This window comes from Phascolarctos cinereus, unplaced genomic scaffold (genome assembly GCF_003287225.1).
Source record: "Phascolarctos cinereus isolate Bilbo 61053 unplaced genomic scaffold, phaCin_HiC Scaffold_2;HRSCAF=192, whole genome shotgun sequence".
NCBI lineage: Eukaryota > Metazoa > Chordata > Mammalia > Diprotodontia > Phascolarctidae > Phascolarctos > Phascolarctos cinereus.
In genome coordinates this window covers 271292128-271310004 of record NW_027555625.1, presented here as the reverse complement: position 1 = coordinate 271310004, position 17877 = coordinate 271292128, and positions in this window count along the sequence as shown.

The window sequence follows — 17877 nt, the reverse complement described above, 5'->3', positions numbered from 1 at the left end:
GGTGCCTGTTATGGGTACTGGAAGGAAGGCAAATTTAAGTAAATTTAATGTCCTTGTCGTCAAGGAAGTCTCACATTCATCAATGTATGAATTCCTCCTCTACTCTTTGTTAGTGCTTATCCTGAGACCTTTCCCTTAATTTATTCACTAATGGGAAAAGAGTCTTGACATTCTTTGAACCTTGGATGGTTCTGTTTGGAAACACATCTTTGAATACTGATCTCCTTCTCTCCCCCTTCCACAGTCAATTAATAGGGGAAAAGGACCTTGAAGAAACTGCAGTTTTTATTACCAATAATAATGTTGATTGAGGGGACACTGAATGAATCAGGAACATGTGAAATATGCTTCCTTAAATATTTATGCAGAGTTGAATATGAATAGGGAATTTATGCTTAGATCAAGACCCATTCTGAGTTCCAAAACTTTAAGGGAAAGGTTCAACAAACTTAAAATGCAAACCTGTTCCCTGGGCCCTCGTTAGCCTAATTAAAATGATCAGCATCCTTCTCCTACCCTAGATGAACTGTGGTGGATTCAGACTGATGAGGTGAGGAATGATCAGCCACTTGAGTCACCATATCAGCTGCTGAGAGCCCACACCATATGGTCCACCATATGGGATTGACTTGGACTGAGGCCGTCTAGAAGCAACAGATAGAAAATGAAAGAATGCCTTAATGACCACCCTTTCCAACCAGCATCTCAAAAACAAACAAATCTGGTGATGAAACAATTCAAAAGTCAAATTGGTTCCCTAGGTGCCTCAGAATGATAGTAGCCAACCTTACAAAGCTGTAGCACTGGGAGCCATAGGAGGCAGATTGAATCCTAGAATCTCAAGGAAGGAAGGGACCCTGGATGCCATCTAATTCAATTTCTTACCTGAAGCATAAACTCTCTCTTAGAATCTTCTATAAGTAATCATTCAACTTTCACTTGAACACCTCTGCTGACAGGAAACTCACTATCTCCCAAAGTAACCCATTTCATCATTGCTGCTGACAGGAAACTCACTATCTCCCAAAGTAACCCATTTCATCATTGGACAATTATGAGTGGTAGAAAGTTCTTCCTTATTTTAAACCCAAATTTGCCCTACAATATCATTTGGCCCTAAAATTTTCTCCTGGTGCCAAGAACAAATCAAATGCCTCTTCTTAATGACAGTCTTTCTGCTATCTGAGGGTCAATGATATTGGATTTTGATGTATTATATAAATTGCAGCCTAGCATAAATATTCATCCACAGCCATTAAGTCTATTGTGATGTTCCTACTGTACAGATTGTTTTGTTTTCTTTTTTTAAAAAAAATTCAGTTTACATGACTAAACTGGAGTTTGATCTGTCTGGAATGGGACAGTATCATGCCCCCCCTTTCTTTTCTTCTGTATTATAAATAAAATGAAGATGCCAATGACTCTATCTGTGTCCATAGGCTCTGTTCACAAAGTTTACCTTACCAGTAGCAATCTAAAGATATTTAGGATTTTACTGTTACAGTAGATAATAGATTTATAGTTTTTAGAACTGTGAGGGACCTTAAAGAACATCTGATCTACTCCTCTCATTTTCTCGGATGAGGAAACTGAGCCTCAGGCTCATGTGACTTGCCCGTGGTTGCACAGCTAGTGAGTGTAAGAGGCAGGATTTGAACCAAGTCTTCTTAACTCCAAGGCATTCTATTCGTGATTCCATACTACTTCTCCGTTGGAAGGGACCTTAGAACACAGAACATAAAACATTAGAACTAGAAAGGACCTAGGAACAAGGAATGTTAAAACTTGGAGGGACCAAAGAAATCATCTAATTCAAAAACTTTATTTTACAGAGGAAGAAACTGAGGCTGGGGGTGGGTAGGGAAGAGATTTGTGTAAGACCGCACATCGAGGTAGTGACAGAGCTAGGATCTGAAGCCAGATCTCCTCAGTCCCAGATGAGTACTCCTTCCTTCATGCTGCCACCCTTTTAACTTCAATTCACAGAAAATGGAAGCTTTGCTCATAAATAGAGTCCCAGAGAAAGAATAAAAACTGGCATTTATGTAGTGTGTTAGATTTTGTAAAGCACTTCATATACATTACCTCTCTTGAGCCAGACAACAACTTGGTGAGATGTGTATGATGGGTATTTTTATCCCTGTTTTACAAAGGAGGAAACAGGCACAGTTAGGTTAAGTGACTTGCCCATGGTTACACAGCCAGAAAGTGTCAGAAGCAGGATTCAAAACCAGTTTTGCCTGAAGCCAGCTGAGTATACTAATCCACACAGCTTAATCAAAGGTATAACAACTTGGATAACAACATTTCCCATTGTACCTAGTTGTTAAAAAACAAAAACATTGGCTCAGTTTCAGAGTGAAAATTCCATTCATAAACAGTTCGACAGGGACAGCAGGGGGGAATGAAACCAAGGGGAACTGTGAATGCCAGATTAATAATAATAACAACAATAGTCATCATATATAGTATTTTAAGGTTTGCAATGTTGTTTGTGTTCAGTTGTTTCAGACCCTTTGTGTCCCCATGTTTGGGATTTTCTTGGCAAAGATACTGGAGTGGTTTGTCATTTTCTTCTCCAGCCCATTTGACAGATGAGGAAACTGAGGCAGACAGGGTCAAGTGACTTGCCCAGGGTCACACAGCTAATGGCTGAGGCCATATCTGAACTCATGAAGATGAATCTTCTTGACTTTGGGCCTGGTGCCCTATCCACTATGCCACCTAGCTGTCCCTATGTTCAAGAGGAGCTCAATTTTGAATTTTGACTTCCTGAATAACTTTAGACAAAATATTTGATTTGTGGTGTAGTGGCAAGGTTATGAAATTTCAAGTCAGAAGAAGGCCCAGCCTAGATGTTCCCGACATTCTCCCCCAACCTCCAAATCCTATGAAACTACTATAATCAGTACATTTGAAGTCATTAAACAAGCATTTATTAAGTACCTGTGCTAAATGCTGAGAATACAAAGAAAGGCAAAAAAAGAAAAGAGATAAGCTGTGTTCTGCAGGAGCGCAAAGGGCAGGATGCTGGGTGTGAGGGTGCAGCATGTGTTTATGTTCGGCTCCTATTTACGGCCCCGCCTTGGAGATTTGGGTCCAGGAGTTGTAGGTGAAGAGAGGGATAATTCTGGTGTTCCAGTGTCTCAGTCCTCAACCTTCTTGATCTCTCCGCAGCATCTGATGTCACCCCTCCTCCTTCATGCTCTTCACATCTCCAGGAGCTTTTTCATCTCAAGAGATGGCTGGCTTCTTCGTTTCTTTTCTTTTCTTTCTTTTTTTCCTGGCTGCTTTTCCTCCTTCCACTTTAAATTAGAAGTTCCTCACCATGTTTATGTCAAGGAGCCCCTTTGACCTGGACAAGGAAACTTTTCTCAGAATCATGTTTTTAAATGGATGAAATAAACTGCACAAGATTATTAATGTAACCAATTATCCCGAAATCAAAATGTCATTTTCTTTCCCATCCAAGTTGATGGACTTCCTGAAATAGGCAGACTTTTGGAAGTCCGTGGGCCTCTGCTCTAAATGGGGATTTTATCAAGGCCCTTTATTTGACCCTTCCCCCCCTCCTCCACAACTTTCATTCTAGATGATATCACAGGACTTTATAGCTAGAAGGGACCCAAGAGGTCATCTAATCCAACTCTTTCATTTTGTAGTTAAGGAACCTGAGGAATAGAGCGAAGTGGTTTTACCCAAGCGAGAATGAGAGACAGATTTCAAGACTAAATCTTCTGACTCCAAATCTAGTACTCGTCTCACTACCTTGGCCATAAGAATGGTGGCGTAGTCAAGGATATATCCCAAGGCACTGAATGTAGAGGGATAGGCAGTGATGACACTTATTCTTCAGTAGCTTGGTTAACAAGAATTTTTGTTGTTGTTCAGTCATTTCAGTTGTATCTGACTTTTCGTGACCCCATTTGGGGTTTTCTTGGCAGAGATACTGGAGTGGTTTGCCATTTTTTTTCTCCAGATCATTTTACAGATGAGGAAACTGAGGCAAACAGAGTGAAGTGACATGCCTAGGGTCATACAGCTAGTAAGTGTCTGAGGCTAGATTTCAGCTCAGGAAGACGAGTCTTTCTGACTCCAGGCCTGGTGCTCTATCCACTGTGCCACCTAGCAAGAATAAATTCACTTAAAAAAGGAAGCTGTTTAGCTTCCAGAGCTTTTGAGAACCCACAGTTTAAGAAACCCTGGTTTAGGTGAACTTCTCTCCTAATTTGCCTTGCCACCTCTCCCCATTCTCATTCTCTTTCTACCCACAGGGCATTTCAGGTGTTACTTCTTGTCTAGAATGCTGTAGCCACTCAAAGTCCTTTTGTTGGATTTAGAAGCAAAGGACCTAGAAGGGACCTTTGAGTTACCTCTGTCACTTCCTGCCTGCACAACCCTGGGCAAATCATTTAACCACTCTGGACCCCAGTTTCCTCATCTGTATAATGTAGGGGTTGGATGACGTGACATCTGATGACTCTTACTAGCTCCAAATCTATTATCCTATAATCTTTATCCTTCTGGTCTTTTTTCCCTTTGAAAGTCTGTTTTATATATCACTGACACATCTATCTTCCCAAAACACAGGTCTGATTGTATTGCCTCCTGCTGAGAAGCCTGCAATGGCTCCCAGTTGCCTCCCTAATGAGATACAAATCAATCAGCCTGGCATTTAAGGCCCACCACAATTTAGTCCCAACCTACCTTTCCAGACTAATATCTCTCTCTTAGCCTTGGTGTACCCTTTACTGTAGCCAAATTGGTCTTTTTACCTTTCTCTTGTTAGGTGGTTGTCTTCATGTGGATCACAGGGAGGCAAGAATAGCCATCTCCAGCATCTCCTCCTGCCACTCCTCTCCAAGGAAGACTTTATTCCTGCCAGGAGGGAAACAGGAGGTTGGGGCCAGAGGCTGGCCACTCTGCTCTCCTCAGAGAGAGGGGGCACTGGGCTAGCATTCTATCTATGTGCTCCCTTAAATATTATTAGTTTAAAGGATGAAATTTTAAGGTTCAAGCTAAATTCCTGATCGCTAGTTCTTAACAGGAAAGGAAGGCCCTCAATAAATCCAAGGCTTGTTTCTCCTTCCTTGATTCTCCAAATGCCAATTCCGCAGTGAACATACATAACAAACAGTAAAGAAACCCATTTGTTCAAGTCAATAGCAAAACAGAAGTTGTAGAAAGCATACATATGAGAATATGTATACACAGAGTAAACGAGATCTCCCTCTGGGAGTGAGGTAATCCAACTGGATCAAGAGAGTCCCACATCTCACCTGAAGGGAAATTCTCTGAAGTCTCCAGTGTGACAAGGTAGGAATAGAGACATGATCCAAATTCTAGATGCCAACTTTTTCCCAGAGACCTCCCTCCATCGACCTGAAGGGAAGTTTGAATGGAGCATCTCTCTCAAAGCTAGAAGCCACAATACACCAAAGAGACCAAAGAGAGCAGATCTCTTTTTTCTCCCTTTTTCACTGACTGTGTCCCGCCTCCCACACCAGCTCAGGGCATTGAGTAGTCAGTTGCCCCAAGAATAGCATACAAGTGACCCTTTAAGCCAGTGTTAGACTCTGAAGAGACCCCATGCTTTTCTTTCCCTTGGGTGCTTGAATGGTTCACAGGCTCGATTCCTACTCATGGTTCTGAGGTCCAACTCAAATATTACCTTCTTCATGAAACTTCTCTGATATCTCCAATAAAAAGTGATCTTCATCCCAATCTCACTAGCACCTTGTTCCTACATCATTTGTCGTATTGTTCTGCCTTGTGTAATACTTCCTTACATATGTCTTGTATCTCCTACTGGACTCTAAACCTTCTGAGGGCAGAGGTTGTATGATTCCAAATCATCTCTGTAGCCTTTTTAGCATCTAACATATGGACAGGCCCATGGGAGGTACTCAGTAAATATTTGCTGAATAAATAAATTTAATGGAGCTGGGGAGATATTTGAACAAAAATAGAAATAAGTAGGAGGAAGTCCCTACATACCAAATTAATTGTAATGAACATTTATTAAGTTCCTACTACAGAGCAATGTTCTAGGCTGTGTGGGAGACACAAAGATGAATAGGACATGGAAATAGAAAATATTGGGTATGTTCAGGAAATGGTGAGTAGACAGCTTGGTGGAAATTATTTTCCTCATATGATCTCCTATGACTTCATAATTCTTCTTAGGCACTTGTCATTGCCTAACGTGTATCATCTATCCCAGGACATTTTATCTCTCACCCTTCAGACTGAAACACATCATAGTAGTGGAAAGTACAAGTTCTGATACTTATTAGCTGTCTTGGACAAGTCACTTAAAGGTCTCTCTGAATCTCAGTTTTCTCATCTATAGAAAGGAGGTAATATTTGTGCTACCTATCTGACAGCACGGTTGTAAGGGAAATAAACCATAATGTGCTACAGAAGCATGAGCTAGTTATTATTATAGAGTTCACAGCACTCTGTAAGAGGAGAAAGAGTGCTCAGGGTCATCTAATGCAACCCTCTAGTTTTACAGATGAGAAAACTGAAGCCAAGAGAGGAAAAGGTGCAAGGATGCATAGTTGTTGTTTGTCCTTTGTTTTTGAAGAGGACCAGTGACATCACAGGTGATGTCTTGACTTGCACATGAATTGGATTTAAGTGAGGCAGAGTTGCGTAAAGTCATCAGCCTCACTCTCTCCCTGAGTCATTGAAGTCCAGTGGCAGGACAAAAGTCAGGATGACTGGCAATGGCTTGGGATCATTGGATGACCTTGGTGTCTGCAATGTCTGACCAAGCTCTAAGTGCTCCATAGCACCTGCTTCAGCTGCCTTCATGGCCACTGTTCTCAAACTGTTCTCATGGTAGTCAAGAGCAGGGCTGGCTTTTAAACCCATGTCTTACGACTTTGAATCTACTGCTCTTTTCACTATACCATCCTCCCTCTATTATTAGAAGCTACCTGAAGGCAGGAACTAGGTTTCTTTACATCTGTATATCTTCCATCTAGCATAGTTTGCTAGATATAGTAGGAAGTTAATGCAAGTTTGTAGAAAGAAGGAAGAAAGGAAAAAAGGAAGAAAGGAAGGAAGGAAAAAAGGTAGGAAAGAAAAAGGAAAAATGGTAGGAAAAAGAAAGAAAAGAAATAAAATAGAAAGGAAGACTAGAGAGAAAAGAGGAAGGAAGGAAAGAAAGAAGATGGAAGGGTAAAAGGAAGGAAGGAAAGAAAAGGAAGGAAAGGTAGGAGGAAGGATAGGAAGATAGAAGGAAGTAAGAGAAAAGGTAAGAAGGAAGGAAAGATGGAAGGAAGGAAGGATAGAAGGAAGAAAGGAAAGATAGAAGGAAAGAAAGAAAAATGGAAGGAAAGAAGGAAGAAAGGAAGGAGCACATGCCAAAGAGTATTACTGTACCTAGTCCTTGCCCATGTCTTAAACACGAGCCCATTATTAAGAAGACTCAGAGTAGAAGCTGGTTAGGAGATGCCAACCCCCCAGTAACCTTAAAAGGATGAGTTACTAATAACATTTTGTTTCTATGGCAACGTTCCCACACCATCATCAGTGAGGAAATTCTTGTCATAATAATGATGCTGCTAATAGTCCTACCTATGAGCTATGCAGGCCTTCCTTCAGAGGCGCTCCCAGCACTCCACGCAAATGAGCTCATTTGCCTTCACAGGGCTTTCTGTGAGTTTAAAAGATCATGCGTCACCAAAGCGAAGAGCATCTAAAACAAGAGTCTCTAGCAATTATTCGGTTCTCTAGGAGAGCTACAGTCTCCTGATTCATGGGCATTTGTGCTGCTGCCAATTAGTTTTCATCACTAGCAAAGATGCATAATTACAACTCTGATATGTACATTTGAAGACAATATGAACTTTCATCCTATTTATTCTGTTCCTCGTCTGACCCAGACTAAGCTCCATTCCCTTTTTTCTGTAACTCTTCCATGTCCCTCACCAACATTGACGTGGCATAGTGACAAAGACCCTGAGCTGGGTGGGAGTCAGAAACTTGGGTTCCGCGCCCCCCCTTGCTGTGCCAGGCGCCAGCTGGGCATTCTTGGGTAAATCACTTCTCTCTGTCACCTTCCTCACTGTAAAGTGAGGAACATGACACGTGTATCAACTCCTTCTCCAAATTATTGTAGGGAAAGGGCTCTGTAAACTTTAAAGTACTTAGAAATGCCAGCTATCTTATGCACTCTGCCAGATGAGTCTATCTTGCCTTATTTTTAAACATTATTACATTGACTAAGCTAAAAGAATTCCAGCATTGTTCTGAAAAAGAGGGAGAAGACTGAAGTTGTTTTCCTCAGTTCCAGATAATTTTACTAAGAAAAAGCATGGGGTAGCAGATAGAACTTGCCAGGAAGGTCTGGGTTCAAATCCTGCCTCTGACCCTGCTGGCTATGTGTCTCTGGACACCTAAGTCACATTCTTTCAGCATTCTAGGCGGCTCTCTAACACTATATGTTGTCAAGCAAAGCGCCCACTGCCATGAGTAGAGTGGAATTTTTTCCCCCTGGGGATTTCTCTTTAATAGTGAAATCACAGATCAAGTCTTTATTTCTATCTCTCTAAGCCTCAGTTTCTTCTGGAAAATGGAGATAATAATGCTATAATGAATCTACCCCTCAGGGTTATTGTGAGATTATAGCTTTAGAACTGAGGACATGAGAGGTCACCAAGTCCTCTTCCCTCATTTTACAGACAAGGAAACTGAGGTACAGAGGAAGTAAGTAGTAGCAGACATTCAAAGCCAAGTCTACTGGCTCCAGATTTAGTGGACTTTCCACTGTACCATGGTAAAGAATGTTAATTCTTTCTAGAATTAGAATCGGAAGGCACTTCGTATGCCATCTAGTCTGATTCTCTTCCATTGATAGATGGGGAAACAGGCCCAGTGACTTCCCAAGGTTACACATACAGTAAGTAGCAGAGCTAGGTTTTAAACCCTAGTCTTTTAACTCCAAACCTAGAGCTTTTTCTACTCTACCAGAGTCCTTAGGGTGGTCTACCTCCCTGGTAGGAATCTGTAGTCAGAAGTGGCATGGAAAGAACCCTGGGCTTGAAGCCAGAAGACCTGAGTTCAGGTCCTGCCACTTAACAGCTATAGGATCTTAAGCAAGTCTCCTTCCCTTTCTCAAGCCTCAGTTTCCCTAGGATTATAAAGCACATGAGCAAAGCAAGTTATTATTATTAGGGGGATGACTGCTCACTGTGCTGTTTTCCTGGTTGCAAAGATATATTTGTCAGCTCTTTCTTCTAGTCACCACCCTCAAAAATACCATGTCTGGGAGATGAGAAACCCAAGTATGGGTATTAGGAGGGAAGCAGTCATTTTCTGTCCCTGTGCTCACGGCTTCAATAAGAATGCACTGCCTTAATAGATGAAAATGCTAGCTCTGACCCCCTCTCTGGTGGGCACAGGCTCCGTTGTGTTTTTTCAGGAGTGGTAATAGGTTTGCACTTTAATGATATACTCTCTAAGCTGGAGTTTGAGAGGTAATCCCAGACCCACATTAGCCCTTACTCGGGGGATGATGTAGGAAACCCCGGGTTCTCCACTGTTTTTAAACTCTCAGGAAGAAAGGCATGGTAGGTGTCCCTCATTTTCTACAGCAGAATCATATGGCCTCGGTGTTGAAAGAGGCCCTTGGAGGGATGACAGGATTGTAGAGCTGGAAGGGGACTTTGAAATTATGCAGTCCAACCTCTTCACTTTATCATTGAGGAAAACCAAAGCCCACAGAGGTAAAGTGATTTGCCATTGGTCACATGGATAGCGTGGTAAGTGGCAGAGCCAGGACCGTCTCATTTAAGGCTAATTCTAAGGTCAGCCCGTTCTAAATCTAGGCTCTTTTCCCTGTGGCACCAAATTCCACTCTCTCACTTCATGCAGAAATGGTTTGAATGAAAGCATCTCAGAGTTGAAAGAGATCCCAATGGCATCTAAGCCAATATTAAATTGAACTGAATTTTTGAATTGATTCAAGTCTAGACCAACACCTTCATTTTATAGCTAGGGAAACTGAGGCTTGAGAAAGGGAAGGAGACTTGCTTAAGATCCTATAGCTGTTAAGTGGCAGGACCTGAACTCAGGTCTTCTGGCTTCAAGCCCAGGGTTCTTTCCATGCTACTTCTGACTACAGATTCCTACCAGGGAGGTAGACCATCCTGAGGACTCTGGTGGAGTAGAAAATGCTCTAGGTTCAGAGTTAAAAGACGTGAGTTTAAACCTAGCTCTGCTACTTACTGTATGTGTAACCTTGGGAAGTCACTGGGCCTGTTTCCCCATCTATAAATGGAAGAGAATAGGACTAGATGGCGTACAAGGTGCCTTCCGATTCTAATTCTAGAATCCCATGCTGTCTCATCTGTGCTTTTGAGTTTTTTCACTTTTTAGGGACAATTAACTGAAGGGAGCTTCCAACGGAGGGAAGATTTGTAGAAAAACATGAACCCTTGACCGCTTCATGCTGTTGGGACCAGGAGGCCTGTCATCAGTGTCTAATGCTGGGGCTCCCCCTTGTGGCGAGATAGAGCAATGGAGAAGGCTGATTAAGTGTAATTAAACTGTAGCTACCCAGTAGCTGCAGTTTAGCCCAGGAGCTGGGTCCTAAAAATTAAGGGATGAAAGAGGGAGCCCAGCTGGGATATTCAATATAAAGGGCAGTCATTAGAGCTAAGAGGAAGGCAGCCCTGCTCACTGCCTTTCCCATCCTTTTCACCTCAGGGCGGAGAAAGGTCTGGGCTCCTCAACAAATTTGAGCAGGAGTATAGCCCTGTGGGGCAGCTAGGTGGCCCAGAGGATAAAGTGCTGGGCCTGGTGTCAGGAAGACTTCTCTTCATGAGTTCAAATCCATCCTCAGACACTTACTAGCTGTATGACCCTGGGCAAGTCACTTAACCTTGTTTACCTCAGTCTCCTCATCTGTCAAATGACTGGAGAAGGAAATGGCAAACCACTCCAGTATCTTTGCCAAGAAAACCCCAAATGGGGTCACAGAGAGTCAGACATGACTGAAAACAACAGAAAAACAAAGGAGACCCATAGGGGCCATCTCTGAGAACATGAGCAGACCTGTCCTATGTGCTCCTAGTCAATCACATGGGAACTTCGGGGCCTTTTGCTGTCCATCTGTGATCCAATGATGAAGGTCCTGCACATGACAGAGTCCCCTCATTGGCTGTTGGGTCAGGAGAGCAGAGGTCTCCTTAGAGGTTTAAAAGGAAGTGTTTCCACCTTTAGTGCTCTCTTTCCTTCCCTTTGAAAATTGCATCTGGATTTTTTTTTTTTAGCTACTTCCTAAGACGGGTCAGGAAAGGACAGTTCTCCCTGGCCTCTTTATAGCCATATGTTCATGGCATCTCAAGTACAAGTCCTACCTAGGCAAGTCTGAACCTGGGCTTAGGGCTGCCTTTTCTGTGTTTCTTCTTTCCTGATCTTTGATAAGCGAGTATCTCAGGATGGTTGTATCCAAGCTTGGATAGAACCTTGTGAGTCCAGAAGGCCAGAGATTTGCAGTGCTGTTGGTCAAAGCTGACCGGGGAAGAGCCCCCAGCTACCATCCCAGTGTTCTTGAAGAAGATGACTACCAAGAAATGGGCTGAACCTGGCCCTTTTAACAGAAGACATGGACCAAGACTTTTCTGCTTAGTGAAGTCAGTCCTAGTTGGTGAATGAGCATTTATTAAGCACTTACTGTATGCCAGGCTGGTTGTTGTCCTTAACTCTTAAAGAAGACCAAAATGACATCACTATACTAGAGTCAAGTTTCAGTGTGTCTGACTGTGGCGGCTGAGGCCAATATAAGCTTGGAATGCTCTGCCACAGGTCAGCACAAATAGTCCATGTGAGCATTTGGGGTGGATTCTCTAAATTTTTGCATCTTGTGTTTCCTTTGAGCCATTCAGTTCTGCTTTGCTCATAGAGCATAGTACCTGCTCTGATAAAGGCATGCCATGCTGAGCAGTCCTGTGCCAGCATCTCCCATGTCATACAATCAATTCCAAAGTTCTTCAGAGAGACCTTGAGAGTGTCCTCGTATCGCTTTTTCTGACTACCATGTGAGCAATTGCCCTGTGTGAGTTCACAACTTCAACTTGATATGCCAGGCACTGGACTAAGCACTGGAGATAGGAAGAAAGGCAAAAGATGGTCCCTGCCCTCAAGGAGATTACAGTCTAATGGTGGAAACAACACGCAAAGAACCATGTACAAACAAGACACATACAGGATGAAGTGGTGACACTCAATAGAATGAAGGTGCTGGCTCTTAGTTCAGCTCTTAGCTGAGCCTAAAAGGAAGTCAGGAGACCAGGAGGCAGAGATGAAGAGGGAAAGAAATCCAGGCATGTGGGCCAATCAGTGAACATGCTTGTAGTCAGGAGATGGATGGTCCTATTGAGGAGCGGCAAGGCCCGTGTCTCTGGATCACAGAGTTCCTGGGGACGAGTAAGGTGTAAGAAGACGAAAAGGGAGGAAGGGATCAGGTGATGAAGAGTTTTGAATGCTGAATAGAGGGTTTTATATTTGATTCTGAAGGTGTTAGAAGCCTAGAGGGGGGTGACATGGTCAATCAGACTTGTTACTTTAGGGAAGAACTGAGGTGAAGTGTAAAATATTCAACCCACAGTCCCACACCATACTTTACATTCTGAAAAGGCTTAAGCATCATCCTCTTGAAAGAATATGATAGTATTTATAAGTTGTGTTGCTGAATCCTCTTTTAAATTGCTATGGTATGGGGCGGCTAGGTGGCTCAGTGGATATAGCACCGGCCCTGGATTTAGGAGGACCTGAGTTCAAATGCAGCTTCAGACAGATAACACTTGCTAGCTGTGGGACCCTGGGCAAGTCACTTAAGCCCATTGTCTAGCCAAAAATAAATAAATAAATAAATTGCTGTAGTAGGACTCAGTCTTTTGAGTCCATTAGTATTTCTTTTGAGTGTAGATAATACCTGCCCCATACCTGATCCATATTTTTTACTCCCCACTTTGGAGGGTAGGGCCCTAGACACATTAAAACCTATCTCTAAATAATTTGTCCCTATGGTGCTAGAATACAGATTTAATGAGCTGAAGAACGTGAAAAAAAAGCATTTTTGCATTAGAGGTTAGGATCCTCCAGGATTGAACCCATTCTGGACTTTGTGCCTAGATCCAAAGCAGACAGGCCCATTGAGGAGAGGGAGTGGGTGCAACGCTCCAGCCCCTTGAACCTGGAAGCGGTTCTGTAATGTTAGAAAACTGCCTGGTCCTAATCCTGTTTCTGCTACTTTCTACGTGTATGACCATGGCCTGGTTCCTCCCTACTCTGGACTTTCAGTTTCCTTGTCAGTGTAGGGGATAGAAATCCATTTGTCAAAGACCAGTGACCACCCTCTACACTTCTGCCTATATCTGTAAAATGAGAGGATTGGATTTAATGATCTCCAAGATCCCTTTTAGATAAATCCTGTGATTGACACTGAAAATTACTTTTGGGGCTCCCCCTCACAATCCCTACCATCTCCCATCTGGACTTGGGGAGAAAGTAAGGTGCGAAATTGCTTTTAAAAATCAGTTAGAGAAGCTTCCTTTCTCTCCACTAACAGCTTGTGTGTGCAGTGTATGGCATTTGGAACTAGAAATTCTGGTTTCTTATCCTAGTTCGGTCCAAGTGACCAGGGGCAAGCCACTTGACCTCTCTGGGTCTCAGTTTCCCCCTTCAGTAAAATCCGTGGCTTGAACTAAATTCTAAAAGCCCTTGCATCTCTGATTCTAAAAAGTATATGCTTTAGTCTTACCCTGTCTTCCCTTGAATCAGGATTCCTTGAGGTAATTTTGAATAATAAAACATACATGCACAACACAGAAATCTCTCACAAAACATCAGTCAAGAGGGAGCACAGTGGAATGGGGTATGGCTGTGACATCAGCAGCCCTTTCACTGCCAAAAGGGGGAGCAATGTAGGGGAGGCTTTTTTTTTTCTTTTCTGTTTTTTTCTTTCAGAGAAATCCAGGAAACAGCTAGAAATAAGTGAGAGCCAGGCTGATCCACACCCAGCTGAAGTCTCCAATTTGGCCTGGGGGGGAGGAGCCAGGCCTCTGAAGTGGGGGGAAGTGGACAGAAGGTTCTGGGGTCTTGCGAACTTTGGTCAGTGAGAGAAAAAATGGCAGGTGGTTGATTGCATTGCCAGGCGAGAGGCAGCCTAATGGACCTGTATTTGGGCACGGGGCACAATTTAAGCTGTAGGAGAGCTCACCTCCCGCCCTCACCTAGGTTACCAAAATCAAAACTACAAGAGCCCCACACAGCCATGACACAACATTCATCAATAAAAGCAACCTTGGCTTCTGTGATAAACAGTGGGGCAGGCAAGTCATACGCCGGCCAAGCGAGCCCCAGACAGTCTGGTTGGCAGCTCTACCCTTAGACTAGCCCTGAGAGCACCAGGCCTGACTATGTAACAAGAAAACGCTGGGCTCTTATGCCACACATGAGGTTAGTTCTCCAGCCTGTGTCCATAGTGACAAATGGTTACATTTCTCATTAAACCTCAGAAAGCCCAGACTGCCAGCATTACTCATGACTCCATCCTGGTGTTAAAAGGCCTCATCTTAGGACCAGTGAGAGGTAATTCCATCTGCTCTGCATGTTCTGTTTCTGGATATTTTTTGTAATGATAATGATGGTGATGATAAAATGTTGTGACATAGTGAATGGAAATCTTGCCTTAAAGTTAAGAAAACCTAGGTTCAAATCCAGCCTCAGACACTTAACAGTTGTGTGACCCTGGGCAAATCACTTAATCACTTTATGACTCAGTTTCCCTATCTGTAAAATGAGGGAGTTGGACTCAAAGACCTCTAAGGCTCCTTCCAGTTCTAAATCTATGATACTATGATCCTCTAAAGACTTGAGTGCAAGTTCTGACTCAGGCTCATGCTGGCTGTGTCACTTGGACAAATCATTATAAACTCAAGGCCCCAGGTAACTCTCTAAGACTCTTAAGTTGTAGAGAAGGTGCCAACCTGTTTAGTAGAGGAAATTCTTTACCAGGAGCTCCCTGTATCAATGAAATCACAAGTCTAACAACACCCACAAACACAACAATAACATTATTTTCATAACTAGTTCTAATCATGTTATAGTAATAAAAATAATAATGATAGAGGAATCCATTGTCCATTATGTTATAAGGTTTATAAATGCTTTTTTTTTTTTTTTGCTTTTTAGGCAATTGGGATTAAGTGACTTGCCTAGGGTCACACAGCCTGTTAAGTGTCAAGTGTTTGGTCTGAGGTCGAATTTGAACTCAGGTCCTCCTGACTTCAGGGCCGGTGCTCTATCCACTGCGCCACCTAGCTGCCCCCATACAAATGCTTTCCTAATAACAACTCTGTGAGGTAGGTAGTCTAAGTATAATTGACAGGTGAGGAAACTCGGGTCCTGACAAATGCAATGCCTTGCACAGAGTTACAGACATAGCAGTTGGCAGAACCAAGATTCAGACAGCTCTTTGGACACCAGATCCAGTGGTCATGCTGCATAGCAAGATTGGATTTTTTAAAATAAATTTTTGTTGCTATCTTTTCTTTTTACATTGTCTAGATTTTGCCCCCTATTTCTTTGTTTCTTCTTTCTTAGATAGCCATCCCATAGAACAATATATATATATATATATATATATATATATATATATATATATTATATATTATATATGTATATATGTATGTATATATATATATATGGATATGGATACACACACATGCACACACACATATATACTATATATATATGTATATATACATATATACACACATAATAGGAATGGGGAAAATCAACAAAAACAATCAATATAATGACAAAATCTAAAAAATGCATGAAACATTACACACCTCTGTAAAGAAGCAGGGGGAAGTGTCTTCTTATAGCACTTCTTTGGGGCCATGATTGTTCTTTGTAATTTTTGCAACATTCACTTTTGATTGTTTTGTGGTGATTGTCTTTCCCTTTATACTATTATAGTCATTGTGTATCTGGGATGGTGAAGTGGATAGAGTGCCAGGCCTGGAGTCAGAAAAACCCTTCTTCCTGAGTTTAAATCTGGCCTCAGGCATTTACTAGCTGTGTGATCCTGGGCAAGTCACTTAACCCTGTTTGCCTCAGTTTCCTTATCTACAAAATGAGCTGGAGAAGGAAATGGCAAGCCATTTCAACATCTTTACCTAGAAAACCCTAAATGGGGTCATGAAGAGTTGGACATGACTGAATAATGACTGAACAAAGTCATTGTGTATATTGTTTTCTTTTCTTCCCTTACTTCACTCTGTATCAGTCCATGTAACTCTTTTGATTCTTCTCTGAATTTGTCATTTCTTACAGCATGGTAATGTCCCATTATATTCATCTGCCACAGGTTTTTATGACTTTGTTTGGCTATTCCTCGATTGAAGGGCATCTACTTTGTTTCCAGCTCTTTATCAAAACAAAAAGTGCTTGTCTAAATATTTCTTTTTGCAATGACATTCTTGAGCGATATACGGTGGAATTTCTGGGTCGAAGGGTTTTTTGACATTAGAGTCACTTTATTAGCACAATTACAAACTGCTTTTCAAAATGATTTACAGATTCACAGCTCTACCAACAATGTACTAGTGTGCCTCTCTTCTCACAACCCCTCCAAAATTAATTATTCTCACCTTTTGTTATATTTGCCAATTCATTGAGTATGAGGTAAAAACTCAAGGTTGTTTTGATTTTTGTTTCTCTTATTATTAGTGATTCGGAGCATTCCTTCATATAGCCATTAATAGTTTGCAGTTCTTCCTTTAAGAACTGTTTATTCATGTCCTTTGATTACTTAGCTATGGTTTTTGGTTTTATATATATGTGCAAAAACACACATATGTTAGCTGTTTATATATCATGAATAAATTCTTGTCTGAGAAATTTGATGCAAAGATATTTTTTTCCACTCAGCCACTTCCTTGCTCTCATCTATTTTATCTTTTGTAATGGCCTCTATTGCTTGTTTGCTTAAGAAGGGAAGGGGAAGGGGGTGAGAGTACACATTTATATGGTACCTCCTATGTGCCAGCTAAGTGCTTTTTACAAATATTATCTCATCTGATCCTCACAACAACCTTGAGGGGTAGGTGTTATTATTATCCCCATTTTACGGCTGAGGAATCTGAGGAAAACAAATGTTAAGTGACTTCCCCAGGGTCACACAGCTATTTAGTGTTGGAGACCATAACTGAAGTCCAGTGGAATACGTTCCTACCTAGAGAGCACATCAACACCTTTATGTTGGGGTCACATACTAGCCAGTTGCTAGTGATTCTTGAGTAGCAAAGCTCTCTTTATGACTCAATTCTCCAATAATTATCACTCACAAAAGGCAACATGGTTTAACGGACTCAAAGTCTGGAAGATCTGAGTTCAATCTCTGCTCCTGATTTTTACTAGCTATGTGACCAAAAACCAAATCGCTTTATCTGCTTCTTTCTCCATCTGTAAAATGGGGATCATCACGTTTATAGCAGCTGTCTCACAGAGTTGCAAGGTTCAGATGAAATAGTTCATGTAAAATGCTTTGCATTCCTCTAAAGTGATAAATAAATGTCAGTTACTTTTGTATATAGCTCAAAAAACTTTTGTATTGCCATATATTCATTCTCCTAAGATCCCAGGATGGTCTGTGAGAGAAAACTGGATTTTCTTTCCCTATTTTTCCTCCTTTTAGTTTAACAGCTATGTCTTAGAGATAAACTCAATAATCTCTCTCTCTCTGTCTCTCTCTTTTTTTAAGATCAGGGCCATGTATCTGATTTGCTGATGAAATCTGTCTCCAGATGCTTGGATCTATAATAAGCCAATAACTCACACTTGGGTCGCTGG